Below are 22,571 nucleotides of genomic sequence, written 5' to 3'. Positions count from 1 at the left end.
TATTCCTAAGGCAGTAGCTCGATCTTATCCTGCTCCCTTCTTCAAGTTCTGGACTAGCTGGTGGATCCTTTTTCTCCCCCTTATCTCTTGTCTTTAACAAAGAATTTTGCACCTCTGATCCAGCCTCTCCTATGCAGCCTGCTCTTCCCGCACCTTCTGGACCTCCTTTTGCTTCTTCCGTTCTTAGAGGACCCCCCTGCTTAGCCCCCTTGCACCCTACAATTATGTCTAGAGCAATGCCCCCCTGACTTGTTTCCTCCACTCATACCTGGTTCATGAGGTTGCAGCTGGAGCTGAAGGCAGTCTTCTTTTCTTTGTCTTTAGGGATTACTGGCAGGCGATTCCTTGACTTTGCTCTCCCCTCTTCTTCCCCTCTGTATCGGTGCTTCGTGTTGCCCAATTTCCTCGTCTCAATTTGCCTTCTCTCCGGTTGGAAATCCCGATCAATGGCGGGACTCTTTCTCCCCCCTTGAGAAACCGCGTCTCTCAGCCCGACAGCGCTGCCCTGAGGGCCCCGGAAACAATCCTGCTTCAGCCACTGCCGAGTGTGCTGGGGCCTCTGCTCAGACCAGCCGCCATCGCTGCCGCTGCCACTCTTCCCCCGGAAGAGGAAATTAACTCTGCCGTGCGCCCTCCGACAATCTCGTTGCGCACCTGAGGCTGCTGCCCATCTGTATGGAAACACCACGAAGGCGTCACCGGTGCCGCTGCCTCCGAGTCCTTGCGAGTCGAGGTCTCGCATCCCCCACTCCGCTCCACCAGGTCTGCAGGTCAACCAACGCCGAAACCCCCGGGGGAGCACCGCGTGAGTAACTCTCACTCTCTTTTTAGTCTCTTTGTAGTTCAGTAACCCTGAGAACCGCTATCGCATCACCGCGGCTACGTCTTCATTAGGGATAGATTACTGGATAGAATGTGATAGATTGTGGTATGATTGTGGAGATGACCACGGAGCTCCCGACCGGACCTTCTATCCGGCTGCCATCTTCCTCCTGTATTTATTTTAGCATCAGGCTGAGTATTACATAATTCTGCTATAACACAATTTCCATTGGAATAGCTAATAAAATTTGCACAGACATACATTTTTACTGATAAAAACATTTTGCACATGAATGTGTGGAATTCAGGACTCACTGAATATTCATCTTTTGAGCATCACCAACCTCATCAATTTGCTTTGATCCTATTAAAACCTGTACTTCCATCACACTTCAGAATTATAAAAAAAAATGTGGTTCATGTTTGCTTTCCTACCTGCTGAATGCATAATTTTATTTATATGTATTTATTTTTTGCTGTGTGTAACAAAAAATGACATCTCTAGCCTTTCCTTTCACACTAAGTAGCCCAGCAAGATTGTCAAATAATGAAAAATTTCATAGCTAGCGTAACGGAAAATTTCAATTCTATTAAGGACTCGGAGGCAAGGATTATGCCTTCTTTCTCCACTTTATTGAACTGCAGCGAAGATATAAGAAGACTACATTTCCCATGCAACAATGGAAAACAGGTAGTCAAACAAAACAGATGGTAACAACCAATTACAGAACATAATCAGTGTCCAATCAGGGCCAAGACAGGTCTCTATAGTCCCTCAACAGTGTCTCCTCTTCCTCTTTTGGAGCGCGTAGGCAGCTTCTCCTCGCCCTTCAGGAATCCTGATTGTTGGAATCCGAGCCTGAGGACAAGGAAACAAATTACTATAGTAGCAGTGAAAAGCCATAACCTGTAATACAACAGTGCGAATTCAATCATTGACATTTGAAGAAAACAACTTACTTAAACAATCAAATTACTTACAGTCATACGGGGAGGGACTTCCTCCAGCAGAGAGAAGGGCGGGATAATCCACGCCTCCAAGTCCTTACTAGAATTGAAAATTTCCGTTAGCTAGGAAATTTTTCATTCTCCAAACGAGCCCCTAGACTGAAAGCCTTCGAGGCCATTGCTCCTCTCGCGGAGTCAGCCCCAAACTGAGCAAGGCTAATGCCAGCCTCCTGCATCACCCAACGAACCCATCTGGCGATGGTGGGTGAGGAAACCGCCTTAAAGGGCTTCTGAATTGAAATGAGGAGCTGCCTTTCCCCAGGAGGGCGGAGCTCCTCTGTCATATCCTCGTAAGCTTTGAGGCAACGGACTACACAAAGCTTCGGGGAATCCGGGAATTCCGGATATGAAATAGATCTGGTATGGCATTTAGTGCGCCTGAGCAAAGTAAACGTTACCCCCCAGGAGTAAAACTTCTGCTAGTAATGTCTAACGCTCGAACGTCTGACACCCTTCTGCAAGAAATGAGGCAGAGAAGCATGGCCGATTTTGCTGTCAACTCCTTCCTGGAGAGGTACCTATTCTGTTGCCAAGACAGAAACGAATTAAGAACCTGGTTAACATCCCAGAGCGCGGAGTAGCGTGGTTCCGGCGGAAGGGCGAGGCGAATGCCTCGCAACAAGCGACAAACCAGGGGATGTTCCCCCACAGGAGCGCCATCCACCGTGACATAGCCAGAGGATACTGCTGACCGGAAGGTATTAACCTATCGATACGCCAGGCCGTCTGAGGCCAATTGAGCTAAGAAATTCACAATGTGGACAACTTCCGCGACCAAGGGATCTTGACCCCGTCGCATACACCAATGGGTTCATCTGTTCCATGCGGATCTGTACCTTTTGACAGTACCGTCCACCCACGCCTTAGAGATAAAGGACTCAGCCTCTCGCGGAAGGCCGGAGGCTTCCCACCGACTCCTGAACTCCGCCACGCCATGAGTCTCAGAGAGTTTCTGGCCACCAGCGGATGAGGAGTCCCGTTCTGACTCAACAAGAGAGTTGGAAAGTGGGGGAGTAGGATTGGAAAATCCCAAGAAAGTTCCAAAAGAACCGGAAACCACACTTGGGACCTCCACAGCGGGGTGATGACCACAAGATCCGCTGCTTGCCTGCGGACTTGCGCAGTCACCCTTGTAATCATTGCAAAGGGCGGGAACGCATAGCCCTGCTCCACAATCCAATCCTGGAGGAATGCAGCCATGGCAGACGCCAGAGGGTCCGGCTGCCAGCTGAAGAACCGTGGAATCTGATGATCCAGCCGGGAGGCTAAGAGATCTACTGAAAACAGGCCCTAAAATCCGTTCGGACTCAGAAAAACCGACAGGTCCAGACGCCAGAGACTGGAATCCTGAAAATGCCGAGACTGAAAGTCTGCTTCAAGATTGTCCCTGCACGGAAGATACCACGCCGTGACGGAGACTTGGTTCTCGAGGCAATACTGCCAGAAAGTTGCCACCATATCCGACAGGGCCTTCGATTTCGTACCCCCCAGATGGTTCACGTAGTGGACCGCCGAGATTTTGTCCATCTTCAGAAGCACGCACGACTGTACTGAGTCTCTAGTCCAACAACGCACTGCAAAGGAGGCCACCTGCAGCTCCAAACAATTTATGTGTAATTTTTGTTCGTCGGGTGACCACAACCCTCCTGTAGAGAGATCGCCGCATCTGGCCCCCCAACCAAGTCGGCTGGCATCCGACTCTATCGCCATGTCCGGAGCGGAACCGATTATTGCTCTCCCGTTCCACGCCTCCATGTGGTCCAACCACCACTGAATCTCGGACCTCGCTCCGACGGACAAAGAAACTTTGTGAGAATAAGGGAACCCCTTGCGCAGGAAGAACCCCTTGAGCGGGTGTAGGGCCCTGTAGTGGAGCGGACCCGGAAAAATGGCCTGGATGGAAGAGGACAGAAGGCCTACCACACGAGCCAGTTGCCGAAGGGAAATCTGCTGTTTGGAAAGTACTCGACGCAGTTCGTGGCGAATTTTGGTCACCTTCCTGCCCAGAAGACTGAGAGTGGAGACTGTAGAGTCTATGACGAATCCCAAGAATGTAATGTTCTGCACGGGTTGAAACAGGGATTTCTTTTCGTTGATTATAAACCCCAGATCCTGCAGGAGGGAAACCGCCATCTGCAGCTGCTGGGATAGGCGGTTGGGACAGGACGCCATTAAGAGGTCGTCGAGATATACTATCATCCGCACCCCTCTGGACCGAAGGAACTCCACCACAGGCTTGAGAACCTTGGTGAAACACCAAGGGGCCGAAGACAGGCCGAACGGGAGGTACGTGAACTCGTAAGTGCGCCCTCCCCAGCGGAACTGAAGGAAAAGCCGATGTGGCGGAAAGATGGGCACCACCAAGTACGCATCTTTGAGGTCCAACCTCACCATCTAATCTGAGGGCCAGAGGATGTCCCTGAGGAGATGGATCCCCTCCATTTTGAAATGGCGATAAACCAGCCATTGATTGAAGTCGCGCAGATTGATCACCGGCCTCTTGCCCCCATCTGTCTTGTCGACCAAGAAAATGTTGCTCAACAAACCTCGGGGATGATGGGAAGTAAGAGCGACAGCGCCCTTCCTGAGAAGAGAAAAGACCTCTTCATCGACTAGGCGAGTGTCTTGCTCGGAAAACTGAATAGGGCGCGGGGGAAAAGGTTGAACCGGGGACCCCTCGAATTCTAAATGAAAACCTCTCACTGTTTGTAGTACCCACGCGTCTCGTGTGATGGTCAACCAAGTCTGAAAATACAGAGCCAAGCGCCCGCCCACGTCTAGAGAGGAAGAAGGGAGAACTCTCACCTGGGCTAGAGGCTGCAGCTCCTCCACGATATCCTCTTCCTTTACCCCGCTTTCCTCTGGTGGGGTAGAAGTTGCCAAACCTTGATTGGTCCTGGTATTGGTGGGAGCCTCTTTGGTTATTCTGGTGTTGCTGGCGACCGGCCGAGCGGCCCCTCCCTCGGCCGGCCCCGTGAAAAACACGGGGGAACACTTTTTTGATGGTGGACTGAGCCCGGTCTAGTGACGTAAACGTGTTTACAAATTTACCGAGCTCCTTGACGAAGGGCTCACCAAAGAGGCCACCTTGGGCAACACCCCCTGCTTCTGAATCAGCCAGGTCCCCTAGCTTCGGGTCGAATTTGATGAGCAGGGACCGTCGATGCTCCGTAGACAGAGCACAATTTGCGTTCCCCATAAAGATGACAACCCGCTGCGCCCAGCCTGAAAGGGTTTCGGAGGAAATGATAGAGCCGGACTCCTTCGCCTCCTCCGCCATGTCAAGGATTTTCGTAATGGGGCCCATGGCGTCCAAGAGTTTATCCTGGCAGGCCCTCCAGGATCTATCTATCCGCTTCTTGGGGTCCCTTATAAATTTCTGAAGGAAGGCGCCCATACGCGGGTTAATATCAGGCGTCAGGGCCACCTTACCCTCCAACGTGGGACGAGGATACTCTGCCCGAAGGCAGTTGCGCGCCTCCTTCTCCAAAGGACGCCAAATATGGGCTGCCACATAAGCAGCAACTTTGTCTGTGGGGCTCCATTCAGAAGAACGCGGGTGGACAATATCATTAGGGTCCAACATATCCGCGGTATTTGGGGGGTCTTGCGAAGTCCCGGGATGAGGTTGAGAAGGTGGGGTCGCAGGCAGGGAAGAACCTGCATCAGGGGTAGGGGGAACCTTAGCCGGAACTACCGGGTGACTAGCCATAAAGGCCTGTCTGAGGCGATCAAAAGCATCCCCATCCACGCCCGTGTCACAGGCCCTTTTAGGTGGTGGGGGGCTAAGAGGGTCCCGAGCAGAGGTAGAAGGTACCCGGGAAACAGGAGAAGCAATTTGCTGGGAAATCTTTGCAAAGGCCTGTTCTATCTGGCGTGACAGCTGATCTTCAAGAGGGGAGATTGCCTGGTCCACAGCCTTATAGATGGAGGTATCCACCGCCTCATAGAAAGCATCCCCCCAAGGCATATCTGCTAAGGGGTCCTCCTCCTCCTCTTGATATTCATCCTCATAGTACTCCATGATGACACTCAAACGGACAATGTCAACAGATGAGGTAACCACTCTGGCCTGGTAAGGCGAGGTTGTAACAGGCTGGGTGTCAGCCCTAAGGATTCGAAGTGCGCAGAACGCAAAGCTTTCAAGGGTTCTTAGCTCAGGGACAGCGCTGGACAATCAATCAAACCCCCTTGCACAGGGTATCAGGTCTGGGTAATGTCCCTACAGTGCCCTCAAGAGATACAAGACCTTAGCAGGCAATATGTTTAATCAAGATACAGCTATGCCTGAACGATTTCTGGGCAAGGCAAGAGCGTGGGCACTGTCCAACAAACGGCCGAGTAAAAGCGCTACTAGCTGCCAAAATACACCTTCAGAGGCGTCTCCCTCAGACCTCGTACTGGCAATGGTGCGCGCGCGATGTTTGAAAACACTATCAAAGAGATCAAACTCGGGCCGCGCCGCTCTGCCTCCCATGCCCTCTAGTGGCGGGAGGCCCAGAACAAGCCAGCGCAGAGCCGCCCACACGCTGACAGGGTTCAACATCGCGAAAGACCGACGCGCGAAATAAAAGCACACGAAGGCGCTCACCACACACGGCGCTACTGACGCGACGCGAAGCCGCCCGTGACAGACAACAAAGCACAAATAGCAAAGCAGTAAAGAGCGCCTAAAATGTCAGCACAACATGGCAAATGGCATAACACAATAGCGCGAAGCAGCACACATGAAATAAAGCACAATCAATAACCATAGGTAAACAATTAAGCACTAAACAGGTAAAAAACACTGAAGAGTACTTAACTTGCTGCGTAGCAGCGAAGAATGAGGAAGAGGAGACACTGTTGAGGGACTATAGAGACCTGTCTTGGCCCTGATTGGACACTGATTATGTTCTGTGATTGGTTGTTACCATCTGTTATGTAATGTAGTCTTCTTATATCTTCGCTGCTGTTCAATAAAGTGAAGAAAGAAGGCATAATCCTCTCCTCCAGTCCTGACATAGAATTCACTTTACTTTTCTTTCACTGCCTGCAAAGTGAAAGGGGTTTCTAGACACAAATCACCGTGTTAAAAAATATCAGACTTTTTTCAGAAGACATAGCCTGACATTACGCCTCTTTCTTTGACAAGCATAAAATATGGAAAGAAACATACAGAATTTAAATACATTTTTATTTATTGTTTGGACTTTCGTGACCCACCAAAAATCACCACAACCCAGTTGTACAGTTGGACAGTTTGGGAAAAACTGGTCCAATGTATTAACTTTTTAAACATTCTATTGTAAGCCTACAAATTGTGTATTAATAACTTGTTGATGTGCTTTGAAAATGCACAATATGAGTGCATGAGACCACTGACTCATTGTCAGTGAAATTGCTCTCCCACCCTCGCAGCTCCACCATTAAGTGAGGTGCCCCTGCCCCTGCACTCTTGAGTGTTGGTGATCGAGGCCCTCCTCCACCCGCAGGTTTCCCTGCGCCTCATCCCTGGTGGTCCAGTGGACCTCTGTCTCCTTTCTTTCTTTCTGCTCCTTCACTCGTTTTTCTCCCCTTTCTATCTTTCACCTTTCTGCACCTCTGTTTTTTGCGCTTTATTTCTGCCCATTTCCCTTTCTCTCCCTCTGCTCCTTCACTCGTTTTCACTCGTTTTTTTCCCCTTTCTATCTCTCACCTTTCTGCACCTCTGCTCTTTTGTGCCTTATTTTTGCCCATTTTCTCTTTCTCTCCCTCTGCTCCTTCTCTCGTTTTCACTCGTTTTTTTACCCTTTCTATTTTTCACCTTTCTGCTCTTTTCTGCATCTCTGCTCTTTTGTGCCTTATTTCTGCCTATTCTCCCTTTTTTCTTTATCCCTTCTTTCCTCCCTTTACCTTTCCCCGCCGCTGCTGCCCCCGCGGCCCCTCCCCCCCCCAGCACGACCGGCCCAATCCAGCTCCCCTCCCCACTCCCGCCTCCCAGCTGTCCAGCCCTCCCTGACCCCTACTTAATGGCTGCGGGCACGCCGCTGGTGCACCGAAGGCGCATCAAAGGCAAGCACGTCTGCGCCCGTCTGCGACCCGTCCGCGACCAGCACCTGGAACCCTGGACCTCCGCCCCGCCAACGCTACGACCCAGCAGCACTCCACGCACTCAACCCAGGCTGCAACAACAACTGCAAGCTAGCATCACCAGCCGACACCCATGGACCCTTCAGCTGTCACCGATGCCGGCACACCTGCAGCACCGCCAAGAACATGGATCCAGCACAACCCGCCCACAAGAACACAACCGAACTAAAGACCCTGCAATGCATCCTCCTCAACGTCCGATCCCTCCACAAACACGCCACAGAAATCTGGGACCTCCTCGACAGCACAACCCCAGACGTAGCATTCTTCACCGAAACCTGGACCAACAGCACCTCGGGACCGGACATCGCCATCGCCATCCCCCAAGGATACAAGATCTCCAGGAAGGACCGCCCCATCCACCCAGGAGGAGGAATCGCCATCGTCCACAAATCCAGCCTCCGCCTGAGCACACTCCCTGACGAGTCCACAGAACTGATGGAACACCTTCACTTCAAGATACTGGCCAGCCCCACCGCCGCCCTCCGAGGAACCCTCATCTACCGACCCCCTGGACCCCGCGGACGCTTCGCCAACTCCATCACGGACATTATCTCCCCGCAGGCCATCGCATCCACCAACTACACCCTGCTGGGAGACCTCAACTTCCACCTCGACAATCAACTGGACCCCAACACCACATCCCTCCTGGACAACCTCCACAACATTGGACTCCGCCAGATCGTGACCGAGCCCACGCACTCAGCAGGACACACCCTCGACCCCCTCTTCACTACAGGAAACTCCATCACCTTCAGCCACACCACCGAACTCCCATGGACCGACCATCGTTGCGTCCACTTCACCTTCAGAACACCCACCATCCACAGACACCAGCACCTGCTTCCACAAAGAAACTGGACCAAAATCACCGATGACCAGCTCACCTCCTCACTCAACAACTCCACCCCAACCATCGCGGAAAACGATGACCCCAACACTGCAGCCCGAACCCTGCATAGATGGATCTCGGACAGCACCAACACCATAGCCCCCCTCAAGAAAAACAACAATACCCGTGCCAAGAAAGCCAGATGGTTTACCACCGAACTTCGAGAGTCCAGGCGCACATGCCGCCGCCTCGAAAAGGCCTGGAGAAACACCAAATCCACAGAAGCCCACAACAACTTCAGAGCCGCCACCAACGCCCACCATCAACTCATCAGAGAAACGAGGAAAAAAGCGATTGAAGACAGAATCTCCACCCACGCACACAACAACAAGGAACTCTTCAGCATCATCAAGGAGTTCGCCCAACCCACCAGCGAGTCTACCGACATCCCTCCCTCACAAGACCTCTGCGACAAACTCAGCATCTTTTTCCACCACAAAATCAAGAGCATCTACGACAACTTTGACGAAGACAACCAACACACTGAACCCTCACCAACCACCCCCGACACCCGGAAACCAGCGATTGATGACTGGACAGCCCTCACCACCGAAGACACACTGAAGATAATGAAGTCAATCCACTCAGGGGCCCCCATGGACCCCTGCCCCCACCACATCTTCAACAGAGCCGCCAACACCATCGCACCCATCCTCCGCCAAACCATCAACCGCTCCCTGGCGACCGCCTCATTCCCCGACGACTGGAAACACGCCGAGGTCAACCCCCTCCTAAAGAAACCCTCAGCGGACCCCACCGACCTCAAAAACTACAGACCCATCTCCCTGCTCCCGTTCCCAGCGAAAGTCATCGAGAAAGCCATCAACAGCCAACTCGCCACATTCATTGAAGAACACAACATCCTCGACTCCTCCCAATCCGGCTTCAGAAAAAACCACAGTACGGAAACCGCCCTCCTCGCCGCAACAGATGACATCCGCACCTTACTGGACAAAGGAGAAACAGTAGCCCTCATCCTCCTCGACCTATCAGCGGCGTTCGACACAGTCTCCCACCGCACCCTAATACGCAGACTCTACGATGCAGGAATCCAGGACAAGGCCCTCGACTGGATCTGCTCCTTCCTCTCCAGCAGGACGCAGCGGGTCAGACTCCCCCCTTTCCTCTCGGACCCCACACCTATCACCTGCGGAGTCCCCCAGGGCTCCTCCCTCAGCCCGACGCTCTTCAACATCTACATGGCTCCACTTGCCCCATCGTCAGAACCTACGGACTCAACATCGTGTCATATGCAGACGACACCCAGCTCATCCTCTCCCTATCCAACGAGCCCAACACCGCCAGACGCAACTTTCGAGAAGGCATGGAAGCCGTCGCCAAATGAATGAAAAACAGCTGCCTACAACTAAACACTAACAAAACAGAAGTACTCATCATGGGCCCAAACCCCGACGCCTGGAGTGACACCTGGTGGCCCACCGCCCTCGGAAACCCTCCAACCCCCACAGACCACGCACGCAACCTGGGAATCATCCTGGACTCCGAGCTCAAAATGGACTGCCAGATCAACTCTGTCTCATCCTCCTGCTTCCACACCCTCCGCCTCCTTCGTAAGACCTTCAAATGGATCCCCCTCGAACACCGAAAGACAGTCACTCACGCCCTGGTCACCAGCAGACTCGACTACGGCAACGCACTCTACGCCGGAATAAACAAAAACCTCATCTGCAAGCTACAGAACATCCAGAACGCCGCCGCAAGACTGGTCCTCAACCTGCCAAAACACTGCCACATCTCCCAGCACCTGCGCACACTCCACTGGCTCCCCGTCGAGGCGAGAATCACCTTTAAGATGCTCACCCACGCACACAAGGCCCTCCACGGCACCGGACCAGCATACCTGAACAGCCGACTCAAATTCCACGCACCCCAAAGGACTCTACAATCAGCCCAGCTTTCCTACGCTGTGGTCCCCCGCACCAGAAAGACCAGATCGGGAGGCCGCTCCTTCTCCTTCCTCGCGGCCAAAGCAGGGAACGCCCTTCCGCTCCACCTCAGACAGACAACATCGCTCCCCATCTTCACAAGAAACCTCAAAACATGGCTCTTCGACAGACCCCCTCCTTGATGGAATGGAACCTGCACCCCCCCCAACCCTAGCGCCTTGAGACCCTTACGGGTGAGTAGTCGCGCTTTAACAAACTCCTGATTGATTGATTGACTGTCTATAATAAAATTGCAGATTCTTCTAGCCAGTAGTAAAGGACGAGTCTTGATATTAATTAAGACCTTAGAATTTCTGGCTAACATATGTTTTCTGATCAATTCTAGCAAAAATGGCTGCTAGCCAAGCAACAATCTAAGATGGAATCCGAAAGAACTTGGGACTAAAAAGCATGGCATGAGAAAAATGCGCAGAGGCCAGGAGGCTCTAATGCTGCTCTTACTTGCCCTCGCTGAAACCCTGCGCATCCACTGAGCCAGAACAGGTGGAAGAGCCTTCTCCTACGTCGCAGCAAAGACCTGGAACGAGTTCCTGATCAACATCAGACACATACCCACTTTGCTTATCTTCAGGACGACACTTAAGACCTGGCTCTTCGACTGACCGGAGCTGCTCCCCCCCCTGCCTTGAGACCCTCACAGGTGACTTCACAATTCCCTGATTGATTGATTGATTGATTAAACCCTCAACTGCTTAATGAATTAAGTGGTTCCATGAGTTTATCACTGTCGGATCTCAGTCACAGTTGTGGATCGGCAAGGAAGGGCCATTGAGGCTGTGCAGAAGTAAATGTGCACACATACTGGTTTTCATTTAGAACTGACTGGGCTTGAGCATGCAAGATCCCTATCATTTATATGTTCACCCTGCAGGGCATCGGATTTTGCAGATGCAATCATGTCTTTAAATAGGTGCTTCCCTTACCAACTCAAGTTTACAAGTTTCAGGTTTATTTATTACTGCGCTGCTAATTAAAGCCATTGCAAACAGATACAAACATATGAAGTAAGACAGCTTAATGTGGTGCCAGATGCTGTCATAGCACACGTTTCAGTATGAATTTAAAATGGCATTACAAACAAATACATGCAAAACGGCGTAGCCGAAAGAAATGTACAACACTGCCATAGCACTAGTTGCAGTCTGATTTATATCAGTGCATGCTTATTAAAAGAAGGATTCAGTCCACAAGATAACAGGCGTTTGCCCAAGTCTTATTTGAAAAATTAGTGCTAGTGGCTGGTTCCTGACATGCATTGTTTGACTCCATTGGGAATCATCTCTTTCCATTCGGGGGATGGGGGGGGGGGGGGGGCGAGGCTCATGCATTGGAGTTTAGGGGGCATGCAGGGTCTGTACTGGTGAAAGTGCTGAAGGGCCTATAAAGATACGTAAGGTGGGTTCTAAGCCCTGTCTACATCCTGGGCTCAGTTTATTTTCCAAGAACCTTAAGACAACGTGCAAAGAAGCCAGGGCTATTAGAAAGGTGTCTATGTAATAGACCAAACTTAGGTCTGACAAGGTTAGATTAGGTTTAAAAGTACATGGTTTTTGCTATTTTGGGCCCCCCAAAAAAGCACATTTTTTAAGGTTTATTAGACTTTTGATAATTTTAAAATTAGACCAACAGGTGGGTGGCAAATCTAAGACTGTTGCAGACAAGTACGTATCGGGAGTGCCATGTAATGTGTCAATGAAAGTTATTTCGGTTAGATATGATGGTTAGTGCCATTCAGGTGCTGATATATCGCTTTGAGAGTGTGTGTTTATGTACCAGTGGATGGATTCTGGCAAGTCAACTGGGAAAGTGCTGCATGCATTTATGTTTAATCAAAGGGGCAGGCGAGGAGATGTTAATATGCATCTGCTAATTGATAAAGTGGAGAGGCTTATTGTAAAGAGAGTCTTATGTAGCAGCTTATGTTCCAAGAGGAGTTACTGGTGAAGTAGAGGCTCTTAGCATTTTGTCAACTTTGGTCAAGAATTTGACTAGGCCACAGATTGCTTCAGGATAAGAATCATTCAGAAGGAAATCCAAGGCTGCTTGAAATGTTCGGCTCCATGATTTGATCAATGATTGTCAAAGGAATTTTCTGCGGTCATCAATTAGTGCTTGGCAGATGCAGAGAAGATGAGGTAAGCATTCCTGATGTTGTCCACAGAGCTGACACTTGGTTGCTGGACGTGTTGATCAGGAAGGTAAAAGATCTAGCGATGTGAAGTTTCCCATCCTGATAAGGCAGTACTTGATTTGACAGTGCACAGAGAAAGGGTCTGTAAGATATTTTCGGACCTCTCTTTTGCTCTAGTTTTTCAGTATGAGCTGTGCATGCTTTCTGCCATGACAGCCCCACGATCCTGTTTGAATGATTCTTTGTGAAACGCTTTGTTTAACCCTTAAAAAAAATGTTAGTGTGGATAGTTTGGATTCTAAAGAACTGTGGCTGTTATGAGTTTCAGAGCTTCATGAAAGGCAAGAGTCCAAGAGTTTTGAGGGACATGATTGCTCATTGCAGATACTTACTGCCAAATAAAATGTTTCTATTTTAGCAGCATGCGTAGCGTGTAGGTATTTAAGAGTTCAAGCCTTCTGTGCCAGGGCTTGATTACATAACATACATTCCAAACGGATCTGGGTATCCGCAGAATGGTTTCGGAGTTTAAATAGTGCTCTAAACATCATGCTCTAGGATGGATGTATGACGTTACAACGCATGCTTTTACCACGCATGCTGTTACAACACAGTTTTTACAACGCAAACCTTTACAACGCATAGCGCTTTGGGGTGCTGGATAATGAATAGTTTAATTTACTATTCCAACTCCAGTCCCCGTGGACACTAGGGAAGGTGTTGGATAGTAAATTAAATCTATTCCCTATCCTAGAGCGCCCCCCAGCGCAATAAGTTGTAATGGTTTTCGTTGTAAAACCTGCGTTGTAAAAGCACTGCGTTGTAAAAGTTTCGTTGTAAAGGATGTTTCCCTCTAGGATTTGTTCAGGAAATGCCCAGTTTCCCGGGTAAAGGTTCTGAGCCATATACCAGCGTAGGGATGAGTTTGGTTTTTACTATCCTCAATAAAGTTTCGAGAGTATGTTGCTTTGTATGTTTGAAGATGGTTTAGAATGCAAATTGTAGAGATGCAGCCTTTGGTTTTAGAGAGTTCTCGTGAGTTAAGTGCCCCCCTGTCATCGAGCCAGCATCCAAGATACATGTATTTATAGGGCTCTAGACAGCTTTTGTTGAAGTACCATGTTCTAAGTTTGTTCTCCGCCCAAAGATCAAAACATTGGTCTTTTGTAAATTCATTATCATGCCGTTTGTGGTGCTATGTTCGAGTAGTACATTGAGTAGCCTTTGTCCCTCCCTTGCTGTTTGGCTCAGGAGAATAACACTCTCAGCGTAAAGGAGGGAAGTTATAGGATGATGTCCCAAATTTGGTGCATCACTGACAAACGTATCCAGGGTGGGGACCATGTCACTCATCAATAAGTTAAAGAGGGCTGGGTCCAAAGCACACCCATGTTTGACTCCTTGCTCTATCGTAATCTTGAAAAGACTGATGAGTTGTTGTCAAGTTTGGCTCCGGCCCATGTTTTGGAGTAGAGTAATTGGATGCCTCGGAGCAGCGGTTCAGGAATGTCCGAGTTCCCAACTCAGATGATAGTAATAACTAAACATTAACTTCATGCATTCACTTTCATCCAGACTACCAACTATAGGGCCTGATTCACAGATGTAAATTTAGATATTTATTGTAATCTTAGACAAAACATCTAACTTTACACCTTGGCGAATTCACATAGGGCAGCCATCAGGCCCAAGTGCAGACATAAAGATAGTACTTTAAATGCCTTTGTGACTTCCCAAAGTCATAAACATAGATGTTTGGTCTAAACTTACACCAAACGTCTAAGTTTACAACTTTGGGAATTCACAAAGGAGATTTACAAGTGGTATATTTATGTCCACCCTCTGGGTAGGTATCCGAACGGAGTGCGGATGTAAAGATAGTAATTGCAAATGCCCTTTATGAATTCCCAAAGTTATGAACATCAATGTTTGGTCTAAGCTTAGACCACATGTCTAAGTTTACCTTTGTGAATCGGGCCCATAGTGCTGATGTTCCTGTGACAGTCTTGGGTTTTGCTAAAGCTTCTATCAGAATTCTCCTTGTCTCAGCTCCACCACGTCTCCTTGGGAAGTGAGGGTGGGAGTGGATTGGTGAAAGGTGCTTATGATTGGTAAAAGCATTGGCAAGGTTTGATCAGTGTCCTAGCTACAGTACTCAGCCACTTACCACTCCATATCTTTGGTCAGGTGAGTGATTTTCACCTAAATGGGGTACTTATAATTGCTTGCATATGAAGGTATAGGGAATTACCAATTTGTGGTCCCTCTTAGGTGTGACCATGATTCTATCTCAAAAGCAGTTTTGTGTGGTTTTCTCTTTGGTGACTGTCCTTCATCAATATTTTAAGTCCAGCTTGAATGATGCTATGCTTCTCTTTTCTTTCAAGTAAATATTACTGATTCTGCTCTGCTGGGTGAGGTGATGATTTAAGCCCTCCCAAACCTATTTCGGAGATACATGAATGCTGTCCCTCACTAGTCAATGGAACAGTGGTGATGCTGGAGTGCACCTGGTGGTGCCGTTGGGATGCCCTAATACACGCAAAAAATGGAGGCCTGATACATTCTATTTTGTCTCCAGTTCCAAGCATATTTGCCTCGTTTTGTTCAGTGCTGGACTTGGCCCTTTTTGCAGGTTTACCCCTAAACTTTTTGCATTTCTCCCAGCCTTTTTCTCTGTGTAGTGTTAGTGGTTTTAGGCCTCTGGGTACTTTAGCACTGTAGTCCAGTGTAAAGTGTGTGTGCTCTGTGTTACATTTTGTGTGAAGTAATTGGTAAGTACCAACTACGGCAGTTCTTTAATAAGCTTCACCCAATAATAAAATATCAAATGCCAGAGGCGTCCTCGGGCGCCACCTGGCACATGAATAATCCGGCTCCATATTGCTATGCGTTCTAAGCCGAATGATCCAACAATCCTCCGTAGTCACGTTACTCGGGCAGGGTTCCCTTTTTCCACAAACTCGGATTATTCATGCGCCGGGTGGCGCCGGAGGACGCCGCTGGCATTTAACACTTGATCATTGGGTGAAGCTTATTAAAGAACCGCCGGAGTTGGTACTTACCAATTACTTCTGACAGCCCTACTTCTTTGAACAGCCGACTTTGTGGCATTTTCAGAATAGTGGTGTCTGGTCCTGATGAGAATACCATGAACAAAGGGGTTTGAATCATGTAGACCACGTTTGATTGTTGCCAAACATTGGTTCTCTTTATTAGGCTTGGTTGCATTGGGCCCGACTAATGTAAATATTTCATTTGATGTAAACTGGTGTAAATATTGTATAGGGTGCATATATATAAAACATTGGAAGTCAACCATAGCTTTGTGTGGCATTTTGGGTGCATTTTAGGTGGTTTATTTGTTTCATCTTTTGTGCCAAAGAGGATGAGTGTGTATGGTTTTTGTGGAGAGTGAATGGGTTTGTTTGGAAGTGTTTGAATGCAAGCGGATTGATTTTTTAGTTGAACTGCTTTTATTCACAATTTACTTTGGTCCAACACATGTATTAGAGCATGGGTACTCACAAACTTTCTCTCGGGGGCCAAATTTACAGTGTGGTTTGTGGCCGAGGGCCGCACCGGTGGGGGCGGGGTCAGAGGGGGAGGGGGCGGGGCTAAAACAAAAAGAAGACTTGTGACCATGAGGTTGCACACAGGTCCCTGCAGCAGATGCCTTCATCCACTGAGCCACCAGACCGAGCATACATACATCTCTCTCTCCCTCCTGCCCTCCCTCTCCACCTCTCTCTCCCTCCCGCCCTCCCTCTCCCTCCTGCCCTCTCTCTCCCTCCTGCCCTCCCTCTCCCTCCTGCCCTCTCTCTCCCTCTCCATCTCTCTCTCCCTCCTGCCCTCCCTCTCCCTCCTGCCCTCCCCCTCTTGCCCTCCCTCTCCCTCCTGCCCTCTCTCTCCCTCCTGCCCTCTCTCTCCCTCCCTCTCCCTCCTGCCCTCCCTCTCCCTCCCTCTCCATCCTGGCCTCCCTCTCCCTCCCTCTCCCTCCTGCCCTCCCTCTTCCTCCCTCCTGCCCTCTCTCTTCCTCCTGCCCTCCCTCTCTCCCTCCTGCCCTCCCTCCTGCCCACTCTCTCCCTCCTGCCCTCCCTCTCCCTCCCTCTCCCTCCTGCACTCTCTCTCCCTCCTGCCCTCCCGCCCTCTCTCTCCCTCCCTCTCCCTCCCTCTCCCTCCTGCCCTCCCTCCCTCCTGCCCTCTCTCTCCTTCCCTCCCTCTCCCTCCTGCCCTCTCTCTCCCTCCTGCCCTCCTTCCTGCCCTCTCTCTCCCTCCCTCTCCCTCCTGCCCTCTCTCTCCTGCCCTCCCTCTCTCTCTCTCCCTCCTGCCCTCCCTCCTGCCCTCTCTCTCCCTCCTGCCCTCCCTCCTGCCCTCTCTCTCCCTCCCTCCCTCCCTCTCCCTCCTGCCCTCCCTCTCCCTCTTGCCCTCCCTCTCTCTCTCCCTCCTGCCCTTCCTCTCCCTCCTGCCCTCCCTCTCCATCTCTCTTTCCATCCTGCCCTCCATCTCCCTCCTGCCCTCCCTCTCCCTCCCCCTGTCATCTCACTGTGTGTGTGTCTGTCTGTGTCAGCCTTCAGCCCGGGCTGAGACAGCTTCCTCAGCGCGCACACACAGAAAGATCCCTATCTGGCAAGAAGTTTCTCATGACTAAAATGCAGTTGCGCGCGCCCTTCTGATAATTACAGGAGTGTCCACGCGACTGTGAGTGAATGGACACCGCATCAGGGTCATTAAAGGGGGGGGACAGAGAGACAGCAGTCCATCAGTCGCACCAAAGTACTTAGCAGGTCTTTAAAAGACCATTTACATATTATTGAGGCTTTGTTGTAGCACCCCTGCATCTCCACTCTGGCAATCACCGCTCGCCCGGCCCCACAGAGCAGAGGCTTTGTCGTATTTCACCTCTTAGCACCCCTGCATCTCCACTCAGCTCCGTGGGGGCCGGGGGGAGAAGTGATTGTCAGAGTGGAGGTGCAGGGGCGCTAAGAGGTGAAATACAACAAAGCCTCTGCTCTGTGGGGGCCGGGGAGCAGTGATTATCAAAGTCTCCGAGTCAAGCACTGCTGCGGCGGTGTTTGCCAACACTAATAAATTATTTTAAGCACAGGTACGATTGTCTCGAAGGTCCGTGGGCCGCCAAGGAAGGCTTGCCTGGCCGCTGGTGGCCCGCCGGCCGTACTATGAGTACCCCTGTATTAGAGTGTTCCCTTTGAGATATGAAAATTCAAAACAATTTGTGCTATTGAACTAAAAGCTACTAAAGAGCTTCTGGGTGTATTGCTTTATTGTTCTTGCACCTCCCATTGAAATGATTTAAATTGGTGATCAGTATTGGCATTCTTTTTGTTGTCTGGTTTAAAGTGCTCAGCCTTACTGCTTGTGAGCCATACCCTTTATTGTTATACACTTTTTAGAAGTTGGCATGTCTGTGCGCTATGTGTCTGCCTGCCTGATATGAATTGGTATATCCATAACTGGCTCCTTTGATTTACCTGTTGGTGCCCAGTATAGTGCACTGTGTGTGCCCAGGGTTGGTTGACCAAATACTGCTGGTGAGCCTGCAGCGATGGTTTGCACCACCCAGAGAAGCAGCTTTTAAAGTGTGTCTCAGACCTGCCATTACAGAGTCTGCGTGCAGTCTAGAACTGCCATTTTTGACTGTGAAGTGCAACCAATTCCCAGTTCCTGAACCTTCCCTTGGCATCATGTAAGCCCCCATATGACAGGGTGCATTGTATGTGAAAGGTAGGACATGCCTTGTTCTGTATAGCATGTCCTGATAGTGAACTACACACCATTTCGTTTTTCACTATTGCAAAGCTATCTGTGCCCATAGGCCAGACTGGGCAGTTCTGATTATTACATTCTATGATCCTAACTGACTCAAGGAACATGATAAGGGAACCGAATTTAGTATGCCTGAGCTCAGAATATTAAAACACATCTTTTAGTCAAGATTGTTTTCATATCCTGTGTTTGAAGATACCCCTTTTAGAACATAGATATTTTTTTCCCTAGCTTTCCAGTGGGCTCTGCTAGTATGTGTATTGGCTGTCTGGTTTTGGAGGGTTAGGCCAGGCTGGAGCAGACCTGGATTGAATAGAGAGATCTGCATTTGAGATGTAGGGAGGGGTGACCCTTTGATCTGAGCAGGGCTGTGCCTGGCGAGGTGAATGATGGCTCCACCTCCCACTGTGTGTCGGATGGCAGACCTCCTCTCCCTCAAAGGCAGGATGCAGCCTGGTAATAAAAGTGCTCCAGGACTGGGCAGAACTGGTTATGGCTGGGTTGAGTGACTTATGACTTTGGAGAACAAAGACTTTTGGTGATATAAATATACCCATGGGTTGTTCAGTTCCAGGATGCCATGATGCTGTACTAATCCTGCTGGGGTGTACTAATCCTGCTGGGGTGTGCTGCCGGGGCCCAGGAGGAACTGGCAGGAGGGCTGCCTCCCTGTGCCCTGCATTGCCCCTTCATTGCCCCTTCATTGCTAAAGACTTATTCTTTATACCTAAGGACTTCTTGTGCCAGCGCCTCGTGAGTGCCATGCTGGATTCTTCATTTTTTCCCAAGGAGAAGGAACACGAGGGCTCCGCAGCGCTGGGCTGCTCCACCTGATGAGGGGAATCCTGGCATGAGGGGTTCCCCCGTAATGTCCCGAGTGGTGGGTGCCCACCCCGCCCATAGTGCTATTCAAACCACATGGCCGCCTGGTATTTCTTCTCAACTATGAGGGAGCCCACCCCTCGTTTCCGCCGTGAAGAGGATGGTGGCTGCGATCCGCTGCCCGCATGGTTGTGGACGGGGCCTGCGGACGGAAGTGGAAGGGGCCGTAAGCATGAGTGGCATTCAAAGACCCGGGTGGGAGCCTATCCCACGCGGGACTTGCTGAGAAGGACAGAAGCCTACCCCACCTCCACGAGCTCCGTGTCCCTGGAGGGGGGCCTAGGTGAAGGGGAGAGGCGGCCGGAGCCGGCCGCCAACGAGCGACTTCCCAGGCAGAGCTCCCCGGGTGAAGAGTAAGCCCCGCGGGCAGCCGCCGTGTGACCAGGGGAAGGAGGAGTGCGGCGTGGTGAGAGGGGCTCCTGTGACCTGGGGGGAGCCCGGGTGCCGTAAAGGGAGTGTTGAATCTCGAGTCCCCGGTCCCAGGAGGGGGTCCGGGTGAAGCGCAGAAGTGGTAGCCGAGGCCGCCGATTGCAGCGCGGGGGTACCGCAATTGAGGAGAGAGCGCCGGCCCCAAAGAGAGGAGAGCAGAATACTCCGCCAGGAGCCGGTGAGTGAAGGGCCCTATGTGGGGGGATGCCGATCCAGGCAGGGTGACACTGCCTGTGTCCTGAGCAGACCACGCCTTATAGGGAGCTGCTCCAACGTTGGGGCCATTTCTTTTTCTTAAGAGTCCCGGAATGGGACTCATACGGCACGTGTAGTGCCCGCGCCATTTTCTCCAGCATTGGGGCACATTTGTCTACGGCGCCTCAGTAGAGGCCTGGAGGGCACAGATGTGCCGGGGGCCCCCTTTTCCTGATCTCCAGCTGCCCCGCATGCTCATGGACAGCTGCCACGTTTGGCCCGCATTGCTTCGTTACTGAGTCCCAGTAGGGACCCCAAGGGCACAGAGGTGCCAATGCCCACAATGGAGTGCCACAGCTGCACCGCACCAGCGCAGGCAGCTGCAACACTTTTGCATAACTGTTTTGAGGGCACAGTGGTGCCAGGTCTCCTTCGATATTAACAGCTGTGCAGCACTTAGTGCCAGCTGCTACGTTTAGGCCCACAGTTCTTTGGGAGAGAGGAGTGAGATGCACTCCTCTGCCCCCGTGCTTTCACAGCTTCGCAGCACTTAGTGCCAGCTGCAACGTTTAGGTCTGTGCAGTCACACACGTGGACTCTGCTGCATTGGCAGCTGCCCTGACACTTTTGACATAGGACATTTGAGCCCCTTTCCAGAAGCCAGCTGGCCAGGGGGGACTGTTAGGGTAATAGGGTGCCATGCCCTAATGTGATGTATGTGGGGCTAGGAAATGTAATGCATGTATTATGATTTGCGGCCTCTGATTTATGCCCCGAATATGGTTTTATGATTAGGAAGTTGTGCATACTGTGTCTATGTGTGAGTGATTCTATACTGTGATATATGCCTCTAGATAATGTGTTTAGGTATGAGGTTATTTGCCTACTGTGGTTTATGCTAGTGATATTATTTCCCAACGTAAATTATGTTTAGGAGATTACGGTGTAATGAGGTTATTTGCCTACTGGGGTTTATGCTAGTGAGATTATTTCCCTAATGTGAATTATGTTTAGGAGAATACGGTCTAATGTGCTGAGGTTATTTGCCTACTGTGATTTATGGTAGTGAGATTATTTCCCAACGTGATATATGTTTAGGAGATTACGGTCTAATGTGCTTAGGTATGAGGTTAGTTGCCTATTGGGGTTTAAACTAATGAGATTATTTCCCTAATGTGAGTTATGCTTAGGAGGTTATGGTCTAATACGTTTAGACTTATGAGAAGATTGCATAATGTGTTTATGCTGGTGAGATTGGCGCAGAATGTATTTCACGCCTAAATGTGTACAGTGCATACTATGGTTTATGTTATAGGATGATGCTGAGTACAGTGTTTGCCAGTAATTACTGGTTGCGTTCCATGATTATTATATGTCTACATTTACTATACTTACTAAGTGATGGTTCTGACTATTCAAATGTGTTTTATGATAATACAAAGGCTATTGTTGATATGACCCGGTGTGGAGTCCTTTTGTGTTGTGCCTAGTATGTTGTTGCTGTGTGTGTTGCGCAAATGCCTCCAGTATAAGCCTGACTGCTCCTGACAAGCTACCAAGGGGGGTGAGCATGGGTTATCTTTGGCATGTTTACTCTTTGTCTTGGTAGGAGTAATAATCCCTGAAATGGGAGTCCATTTTTTAAAATTAAGACATTCAATAGATAAAAAGCAATGATCTTGTCCAGCTTTTGGTAAACATGCTCAAACTAAGTAATTTCAATAATTTCCATAATGGAGTATTTAGTGTATGTGTCTATGACAACGAGTATTTGTCAATTGGGGTGGAGACAGAAATCTGTAGCAATATTGGTCATGCCATCTCACAGGTATCTTTGGGGTTGAATAGAGCTAACCATTCATTACTTCCTGTGGTCTGGCACAGGTGGCAACCATTGACCATGTTTTCAGCCACTATGTCCATGTTGTGGAGCTACACTTTTTTATCTTAATTGGTCAATGATTTTGATGATGCCTTGGTGATACTGGCCCATTGTTAGGTTTGAAATTCCCATCAATGCAACGCACTGATTTCATGATAAATTATTTTAGCAGTGTGTGGCTAAATAGATGCCATTTTTATTCATGTTATGCAACCCACTGAGTTATCCCCATAATGTGTAGGTTTCAGTTAGCAAGTGTGACTCTCATCTTGTGTGTTTCACTGTTCACCCTATGTGGGAAGGGTATGCCCAGACGTGGGTCCTGTGCTCACTAAGCCACTGGAGTCAAGCTATCCGGGCTGAAGACGGCTGATAGCCAGAAACCGGTCCTAGGATGCTTGATTCCGGTCCAGGGAAGACATGACTTGGTAGTTGGGTCTGGACTGTTCCCATGAGGCACAGGGT

General features: G+C 49.9%; 1 long non-coding RNA gene across 1 annotated transcript in view; it reads left to right on the top strand.

The window, feature by feature from the left end:
- The window catches only part of LOC144771651 (uncharacterized), a 304,257-nt gene that overhangs the window by 268,851 nt on the left and 12,835 nt on the right, over window positions 1–22,571 (top strand). The window contains exon 3 of the long non-coding RNA XR_013599409.1: window positions 11,126–11,440. This is a non-coding gene — a long non-coding RNA (uncharacterized LOC144771651). The remainder of the gene's footprint in view (window positions 1–11,125; window positions 11,441–22,571) is intronic.

The sequence above is a fragment of the Lissotriton helveticus genome, chromosome 8, assembly GCF_964261635.1.
Source record: "Lissotriton helveticus chromosome 8, aLisHel1.1, whole genome shotgun sequence".
In the NCBI taxonomy this organism is placed as follows: domain Eukaryota; kingdom Metazoa; phylum Chordata; class Amphibia; order Caudata; family Salamandridae; genus Lissotriton; species Lissotriton helveticus.
This window is presented reverse-complemented; position numbering and strand designations above follow the sequence as displayed.